The sequence below is a fragment of the Coenobita brevimanus genome, chromosome 103 (genome assembly GCF_032717465.1).
Source record: "Coenobita brevimanus isolate Jiangsu-jjx chromosome 103, ASM3271746v2, whole genome shotgun sequence".
NCBI classification, from domain to species: domain Eukaryota; kingdom Metazoa; phylum Arthropoda; class Malacostraca; order Decapoda; family Coenobitidae; genus Coenobita; species Coenobita brevimanus.
In genome coordinates, this window is record NC_137056.1 from 41216720 (window position 1) to 41226719 (window position 10000).

The following is a 10000-nucleotide window of genomic DNA, read 5'->3' on the forward strand; positions in this document are numbered from 1 at the left end:
GAAGGAAAGAGAGGGAGGGAAGAGAGGTAGGAAAGAAGGGATGAGATATATGGAAAAGAAAGGAAAAGTGAAAGTTGGAAGGAAAGAAAGGAAGAGAAGATAAGTATGAAAAAAAGAGATGGGATAGTTGGAAGAGAAAAGAGGAGAGGAAGACTGAAAGATGGAAGGAAAGAATGGAAGGGAAGGGAAAGGAAGATGATAATATGAAAGAAAGAAAATATGAGAGGGCTGATACGAAGGGAAGGCTGGCGGTGTGGGTCAGAAGGAAGGAAGGAGCAATATTAGGTTAGGAGGAGAAGGGACGAAGTAGGGAAGGAAACTGCTAAAATGGGGATGGGTTAGACATGCGATAGAGGAAGGAGGAAGGGCACCATTTTTGTGATAGAAGAGGAAGGATGGAGGAAGGAAGGAAAAGGAGGGATAATGAAGGAAAGGAGGGTCGATAAGAGGAAGTGGGAGAAAATGGAAGATGAGTGAGATAAAACAAGGAAGAGAGATAAAACTGGGAGAATGTCAGCAGGAAGAGAGGGAGGAAGGAAGTAGGAAGGAAAAGTAGAAGGAAGAAGGAGGAAATGTATATGGGAAAAAAGGAGGAAGGGAGGAATGATGGTGGGAAACAAGGAAGGAAGAGGGTGGAGGAGATGTTAGAGAGAGCAGAGGAAGGAAAGAGGAATGGAGGAAGGAAGGAAAAAGATGGAAAAAGAAAGAAGGGAGTTTGGAAAGAGGAAATTGAAGGAAATAATGGAAGATAAGTGGGAAAAGGGAGAAAAGATTGATATTAATAGGAAGGAGAAAGGAATTGGAAAGAAAAGGAAGTTAGTAGGAACAAAGGAAAGGTAAAAGGAAAGGTGAGTGGAAGAAGAGGGAAAGAGGAGAGCAACAGAAGAGAAATTATGAAGAAAGAAGGCGATACTAAGAGGAAGAGATTATAGAGAGGGGAAAAGAAAAACAGGAGGAATGGAGGAAGGAAGGAAGTGAGGGAGGGAGAGAGAAGGGTGGGTGATAGGAAGAGGGAGGGAGGGAGGAAGGATGGCAGGGAGGCCAGAAGGGTGGTGAGAAGGTTAATAGCACGTGAAGGAGGTGGAAGGAAGGGAAGGGAGGGAGAGAGAGAGAGAGAGAGAGAGAGATGTGGGAAGTAAGAGAAAAAAGGAAGGAAGGAGTGGAAGGTAGCAATTACGAGTGATGTAGTGAGGGAAAGAAGGAAGGTGAGGGAAGGCAGGAAGGAAAGAAGGAAGCTAGGTTGGTATGAAGGAACTAATAGAATGAAGATACAGGAGGAAAGACAGAGAGGAAAAATAAATGGCAAAAAATGAAGATGACAAAAAGAAGGAAAGTGCCATGATTTGAGGATTGGTAGTGAGATGGAAGGAAGGAAAAGGAAGGAAGAGGGAAGGAAAACTGAAAAAAAAGGAGGGTAAGGGGAAGGAGAGGAACAGAGGCTGAAGGAAGGCAGGGCGATAAGAAGGGAGTAGGGGAAGAAAGGGTGAAATTAGGGAGATAAGGAGGGAAAGTTATGAGCGTAGAGATAAAGAAAAGGACAGGGAAAGAATGTATGGTTGGCGGAAAGACTAGGGAGAAGGAAGAGAGAGGAAAAAATAAATAGGAATTGGGAGAGGGAGAGGAAAGGACGAAACTGCAGGAATGAAGGTTCAAAGAGAGAGAGAGAGGGAGATTTCACACGACAGGTGAAATGTGGCCACACCTGCAATTAGCTTCCTATATGTTTTCCCCTCGTTTTGTGTGGCATTGTATTACTTTGGTTTCCTGTGTGTGTGTGTGTGTGTGTGTGTGTGTGTGTGTGTGTGTGTGTGCGCGTGCGTAGGGCAGGTAATATCCCCTTCTCCTTTCGTTTCTTTCTCATCCAAAAACTTTCGGACCGATTATCTTTTCTTTATTTCGGGTCGTTCCTCAGGGCAATTCGACCACTTTCCTCCCATTTTCTTTTTCACAAGCAACCGTAAACTTCACTAAATAATTACCCACAAATATTCTTCGTTTTTATCCTGACTTCTTCGCCGCGAAACACGAGAAAGGAGTAATGTGCTTTGTATTTTAATTCACACACACACACACACACACACACACACACACACACACACACACACACACACACACACACACACACCCATGTTTGTTCATCATCTTGCCGAGTTATGCAATCCCTGTCTGTATATAAATGCTTGAAATAACAGACCACAAAATGACACGCTAAATAAATAATCTTGAAAATAAGTCGCCCAGGAAGAGGCGCTAAGAACAGTCCTGAAAATGCTATCCTTGTCCTATTCCTCCCGGCCAGACACACATATTGACCCACCAACTAACATATGCAGGGTTGATAATACATTTCCTTCTTCCATTCAGTGTGTGTGTGTGTGTGTGTGTGTGTGTGTGTGTGTGTGTGTGTGTGTGTGTGTGTGTTTTCTTTCTGTAGCTACATACCTTAGTCCTGAATGGGTTGGCTACAACTCGCCTCCATGTCACTCTGTCCTCCGCTGTTAGGATGCCCTCCCTTCAACTCACACCTCAATCAGCTCATATACCTTTCCACCGTAACTATTCACCTCATTCTCGGTGTTCCAGTTCTCTTCCCATCCATCTCACTCATAAACTAGGAGAGAGAGAGAGAGAGAGAGAGAGAGAGGCAGACACAGACAAGACAGATGGACAGACGGATATAGACATGCAGACAGATAGATAGACAGGCGGATAGATACAGAGAATATTTAGATAGATAAATAATGACCTTTTTTTTTTTCCTACGTGGGTACCGTCAAACAGCCACTTTCACCTTAAGACAGACAGACAGACAGTGAAAGGTAAAAAGGTTAATACACCTACCTGTCCAACACCTGAGCTGACGTAAGTGGTGGAGGTGAACACAGTCCCACAAAAGCGATCATACAGAACACCCATACGAGCTCAGTCTGCTGGTGTGGGCGTGGGTGTGACAGTGGGAATTGGAAATGAGTAAAATAGAGGGTGGATACTGATTTGACTGAGCCGTTCCCTCAAAACACGAAAAATTGGCCAGTGGGGTAGACGAGGAGCGTTATTATGAACTCCTCTGTATATCAAAATACCAGAGAGAGAGAGAGAGAGTGAGAGAGAGAGAGAGAGAGAGAGAGAGAGAGAGCCGGGCAAGAAATAAAAGACAGCAAACATCAGAGACAAAAATTATAGGGGAACAGGAGAGTGAGTGACGAGGAAGATGAAAAGGGGAGGCTGGGAGCATCTTAGGGATGTATGCAAATTAGGTGTGGCGGCGATTGAAAGGAGAGTGTTTAGCTTCATGACTAACCGAGAGAGAGAGAGAGAGAGAGAGATTCGTGGATTTTTTTTTTTTTTTTACATTTCGTTGTTTTCTTAATGTTTTTCTTGGGGTTTATATTTTTCTTATTTGTGCTCCCCTGAAAAAGGCATGTTTCAATTTATAGCGTACCTTATTTATTTATTTATTTATTTTTTATTCCTTTTCTCCATGGCTTCATCCTGTACATCACATCCTCTTTTTTTTTTTTTTTTTTTACATTTTATATTTCATCCATATTTTTTCACTCTTCCGTTACTCATCCTTTCTCTGTTTATCATTTCATTTTGGTTTGTAATATCGTTCTATTAGTTTCTATTTTATCCACATCTGTCCTATCTTTTTTCTTCTTCATCTCTCAGGAATGTATCAGCTCATCCTGTTTCGTCATTCCCCTCATTCCAAACTTTACCTCCTCTTCCCTCTCCTGCTCACGGCCACACCTCACCTCCCACACACCCATTCCTCAGGGCTAATCAGGGGAATGCCACAAGGATATGCAGCAACACCCACACTCATTAGCCCCTTCAATCCCAGCACCTATTTTGTATAATCCAACCTAAGCTAACCTAATTTATCAAAGGGAACTTAATATGGCCCAGTCTAACCTAACCTAGGCTATCGCATCCTAATATATCCTAACCTATCCTATCCTAACTTAACCTAACCTAACCTAACCCAGCCCAACAAAATCAAACATAATATTGCCCAACCTAACCTAACCTATCCTGTCGTATCCTAACCCAGCCTAACCTAATGTAACCTAACAATTCCTAACCTAATTTAATCTAACCAAAAGTAGCCTAATGCCCAGGAATGCGACACGGATATCCTACAACATCCACGTCCATCAGAAACCCTCCAAATCCGTCATTTTTGTCAAACTTCCAACACGAATGCTTCCCGTCGTGTGTTGTGAATATGAATGTTTGTTGCTCCTTCTGCCCGAGGACTTCTTGCGTCTTGCCTGCTCGAGACGATTTACTTGCCCCATACATCTCAGCTGCACAGGTCAGTCATACAGGGTTTAGTAGTAGTAGTTTTTGTTGTTGTATATGCAACCATAGGCTTGTATGAACGTAACCTAGTGGACTCTGGCCGAAGTTGTCTGTCTTCCGCAAGCCACCATCTTTCTTTCGGTGGATAGGGAAGGAACTGAGGGACGTTTTTATAACCGGGCAAGTCCACCGCCCTCTCATATCGGTGCCACCACGTGAAGGCGTCTCCAGCACTGGGATTTTACTGTAGGTATGAGATAGGTGAGTATATTAAGTGTCCACCATCACATACCCAAGTGGCTGAATCATCCAAGACGCAGTAAGTGGCAATAAGTAAAAAATTAAGAAAGGGGTGATATGAAGCCACCAGTACCACTTAAATATGGCACTTTACGAGCCTACCTTCCAGTGCCACTTAAATATGGCACTTTACGAACCTACCTTCCCGTACTCAACTGACCTGAATCATCCAAGTGGCAGTAAGTGGCATTTCCCAGACCGAACAAGCGTGCCACAGTGATAGAAGGATGGTGCAACGGAGCCACTCACGGGGATATCTTGCACGCGTCGGTTGCTTCAGGTCCCGTGCAACCTGAGCGTGAATCATGCTGCAATTATGTGTTTCCGTGGCGTGTTGCAAGGTGAGGATTTATGAGTGGAAGGAGAAGGGGCCGTGGTCTCAGTTTCTGGTGCTCTAGCATTGCGTAAAAAGGTGAATGGATGCGGTCTTATCTCTAATGTTGCAGTGATGATGATGATGATGATGATGAGGGGGAGGAGGAGGAGGATAACGATGAGGACGAGGAGGACGAGGGCGAGGACGTGGACGAGGACGATGGTGATGATGATGATAGTGTTGACGAAGATTGATGATGATGATGATGATGATGATTTCGTTCTTGGGTTCCTTTTCCGTGCTTCCTTTGCCGTCTTTCCTTCCTTCTTTTTCTTCCATCTTTTTTTCTCATCTTAGACTCTTTTCTTCCAGGTTATCTTCCTCCTGTCTTTCTTTTCCAGTCCCCCCAGTTCTCATTTCACTGCCTGTTTTTCTCTAGTCTATTTTCTTCTTCTCTTTTCTCCCTTCTTTCAAAAATTCACGAATATTTGCGTCTGTCTTTATTTCCTTCTCCTGTGACCTAATTTTCTACCCTTTCTATCTTACTTTGTTTTCCTGACTTTTTTTTTTTTTTGTTAGCCGTTATTTTTTCTTCCTGTCTTTTTCATCTTCTTCCTCTAGTTCCTTCTTTATTTCCGGCTGTTTTTCCTCCTATGTGTCCTCTTTCTACTCTTCCTCCATGCCTTTTAGCACTCCCCCTACTCTCTCTCTCTCTCTCTCTCTCTGCCCTTCACATTCTTTCCCCTCCCTTTTTCTCTCAAGCATTTCCTGTCTTCAGTTCTTTCATACCATCATTTTCTTCTCCCTCCTTCGGTTATACTTTTCCTCCATCCCTCCGTCTCTCCCTCGCCTTTTCCTCCTCCTCCTTCTCCCTTCCTCTTTCCTCCTTCCTCCAGCCCTTCCTTCCTTCCTTCTTCCCTATCACCCTCCTCACCCCTCCATGGTTGTTTGCATAAAAAGGTGGTCAGATATGGGCAGTTAGCCACGAGGGGGAGAGAGGGGGAAAGAGAAAATGAGAGGGGACGAGAGTGGAGAGAGGGAGAGATAAGGAGAGAGGGAGAGAGAAAATGAGAGGGGACGAGAGTGGAGAGAAGGAGAGATAAGGAGAGAGGGAGAGAGAAAATGAGAGGGGACGAGAGTGGAGAGAGGGAGAGATAAGGAGAGAGGGAGAGAGAAAATGAGAGGGGACGAGAGTGGAGAGAAGGAGAGATAAGGAGAGAGGGAGAGAGAAAATGAGAGGGGACGAGAGTGGAGAGAGGGAGGGATGAGAGGGGGGAGAGAAGATGAGAGGGGAGAGAAGGGGAGGAGAGAGAAGGATGAGGAGCGATGGAGGTAAAGGAAAGAGAAGGATGAGGAGCGATGGAGGTAAAGGAAAGAGAAGGATGAGGAGCGATGGAGGTAAAGGAAAGAGAAGGATGAGGAGCGATGGAGGTAAAGGAGAGTGAGGTGACAAAGCGGGGTAGAGAGAAGAGTGAAAAGAGAGGAGTGGAGAGAAACTGAGAGAAATGAAGAAAAGAGAAGAAAATAAAGCAGAGTAAGATGAAAGAATTAAAAAAAAAAAAGAAAGAAAGAAGGATGGGGGAACAGGAGAGACAAGAATGATAAAAAATTAAAGGAAGATTTAGGGGAATAAGAGAAGAAACGAAAGTGAACAATGTTAACACCGAAGACAATGCCAGGTGCGAGGCAGAAGTAAGAAAAAAAGAAAGAAAATTCGTAAGAGACTGAAAGCAAGAAAGACATTATGAAAATAGTAAGAAAAGAGAATGAAAAAGAGTAATGGAGAAGTGATATTAAGGAAATGGTAATGGTCACAGGTATATCTTAATGTTTCGTATATGTATCTCTTAATGTCTCGTTTACCTGTGAGTTAGCATCGTTAATGACACCTGTATGACCTTCGCCTCACCTGGTCATCGTTCTTGTCTTTTCACATCGTTGGATTAGCACTGGGAATTTTCTTTTTAACATTACCAGGAAATAAAAAATGTCTTAACAGTAATTTCTATATCTTGTTTACTTGCTTATAACATTATTTGATACTGAGGGGAGTTTTATAGTTGTCTGTTTGTGTCTTGATGTAGTGCTGTGGAGCTACGATGGTTCTGTGGTTAACGTACACGGCTCGTAATGTGCGTGCTTCGAGGTAGGGGTCGATCCCATGCCCTGGCAGACATTTAAACTGCTGGTAGAATGTCCTCTCATGTGCCTGCATTTTTTCTCACCTTGTGGGTTCTATCAGTGGCATATGGGGTCGTATTCCAAATGGCTTTTTTTTATCATTCGTAACACCTCTTTCTTACCGATTTATTCTGCATTTTGCGCTTCGATATCTTCTTGAATGTTAATTATACAAACTAAACCAAAATAAGAAAAATGTAAACTGCCTGCAAGAGAAGGTTAGGGTGTAATATGCCAAATAAATCGCTAAGGACGAGGTGTTACGAAGCCTGCAATGTCACGTAGAATATGACACCACTCTTCCTACAGACACCTGTTACCTAGTCATACTTCACCAGCATGGGGAAGGATTAATTCTGGCCGTCACTCTCCCTCCGATGAGAAAATGCGGTCCTGCAGTGGGCTTAGTGTCTTCGTAGCATCGTGATCTCGTTGAATTAATAAAACAGGCAGGAAATAGCAAGAAGGAAACAAAATACGTCATCGACTTGAAGGGGTTTAGCCGAGGATGACAAGAACGTATGGCTGTATTCACGACTGGTTGAGGAAGCTCCCTAACACCTCTTTCTTAGCGATTTATTTTTGGGTATGGCTGGTTAATATACTTTTGTACTTTATTTTTGCAGAGTATGGCGAGCTTGGAAGGATTTATATAGCATGGAAAAGGATAATCAGGTGTAATAAGAAAACTACATCGGTTAGGATGAGGTGTTAGGGAGCCTCCTTGCCCGACGAGAATACGGACTTATGACTGTAATGTTCGTCCCTAATCGGATTCTACCCCCCACCCCCACCCCCACCCCCACCCCCACCCCTCAAGTGTAAGCGCCATTGTTTAAAGGATGAGTCATGTATCCTTTTACTAAGCGATTCATTCTGCTTGTTGCACCTTACTGCCCAATTCTGTGACACATAAATCCTTCCAATATCACTATAACTCTCCTGGCCTTTGGTTCCTTCTTCCTCTCATAATAAAAAAATAAAAAAATAACGTGTAAAGCGATATTAACCAGCCATATCCGAAAATAAATCGCTAAGGATGAGGTGTTAGGGAGCTTCCTTAACCGACGGGAATACAAGTCCTGGACGTGTTGAAGCCTTAACCCTTTCAGTTCGAGGACGTGGCATTTATTTTAATCTCGCTCCCTTTAAATGACCTTCCTGAAAAATCTTGACCCTTGTAGTGAAGGGGTTAATGAAGGCTGTATATAACTCCCTTGTCGTAAGAGAGACTGGGATACGAACACACTTACGATAAATTCCGTGTCGTAAGTCGGGTTTTGGTCGGGGAAGACAAGGAGGCTGTGGCACCTTCTTCCGTCTCCAGCTGTAGTGTCTTAAATAAATCTTGGGAGACGGAAATCACTGCAGGTAGTAATTCTTTTCCCAGGTCGATCTTCAGGTAAACGAGGACAAAATCATCCCTTGTCTAGCTCCTCCTGTTAAAAAGATATCTAAAGTTACGACGGGAATCGATCGTAAGTATGTGTGAGTGTCCATCCTCTTCATAAATTCGTCTGAGGCAGCAAGAATATTTCATTAAAAAAAAAAAAAAATCGGTGTTCTCTCGTAGCCAGAATTTTAACCTCGTCATTTCGGCTACGCATTATTTTATTCTTCCTAAATTCAGACGGTTTTTTCCAGCTGTGAAAGATTATTTGTGTTGAAAGGTAGATTTATTTATTCATTTCAACGTTTCTCCTTTCCTAAATAAAATTATCTATAGGTCCATGCTTAGATGGTAGGTTGATGATGGGTGGATGGAGATGAAGATAGACATGGCAAGCGTTCCTCAGTAATTATATGTGTTGAAATGAGGAACGCTGGGGAGGGAAGGGAACTGGTTTGAATTGCACGGAGAGCCTTGTCCAAAATTTGCCTCTGTCGCTACCAATTAAGTTCCTATCGGCGGGCGTTTGTCTTGCAAGTGGCCCTCTAGTTTCTTCGAACAACACGAAGCATCTGTGGCTGATCTTAGTACGCTCTTTGCTGTTACTTAAGCCAGGTTACCTCAAGCAAGGGCGGTAAAAGATTGGTATGGAAATCTAGCGGTTCCTTTCACGGCGCAAGGAATGGGTGAAGAGACGGAGGTTAATACTGCTATCAGTCTTCATTAATCTTAGGGGGTTTACAAAGACAGACGAAATATTACTCCTTTCGTCCAGACAGCTGCTTTTACCTCGCCCTTAAATGCTTGAAGTTATATATTCTTGCAGTGTGATAAAGGCAGTTGTCTCTCTCTCTTTCTCTCTCTCTCTCTCTCTCTCTCTCTCTCTCTCTCTCTTATTGTTAATGACTTCGTACTCACCTGTTCACTGCCAGATGAGAGTGTTAAATGCCATCACATAAGCCAATATCCCACACCTGCATCATAACCTAGACAGTGTTATCTCAAATTTACCTTACACCTTTCCATGTACGCCTGGCTTTACATCTTCTCCACAGTCTTGCCTCACTCACCCTCCTCACTCTCATGCCTTACACATCAAGTACTAACATTTGACTCTTTCATTTACCTCACTCCCTTGCCTCACACACACCTGATCTGACCTCCAGCCCACGTGTCTGTTCGCCCTCTCAAGCACGCACCTGTAAACACACCAGCTCCTCCCCTTCTCTCTCTCACCTTCCCCCCCCCCTCTCTATCTCTCCTTCTCTCTCTCTCTCTTCTGGGCCTTTCCTTCTCCTCCTCCTCCACCTCCTCTCTTCACCTCCTGCTTTAGCCCCTCTTCTTCTCCTGCTTGACTGAATTCATTGTCTTTACTCTCTCTCTCTCTCTCTCTCTCTCTCTCTCTCATTTTTTTTCCGCTCCTTAAAATTTTCTGTATTTTCTCCCCTCCATTTTCTTTCGCATATTTAATCAGCCCGTGTTTGGGATTCTTGTTTTTTTCTGTT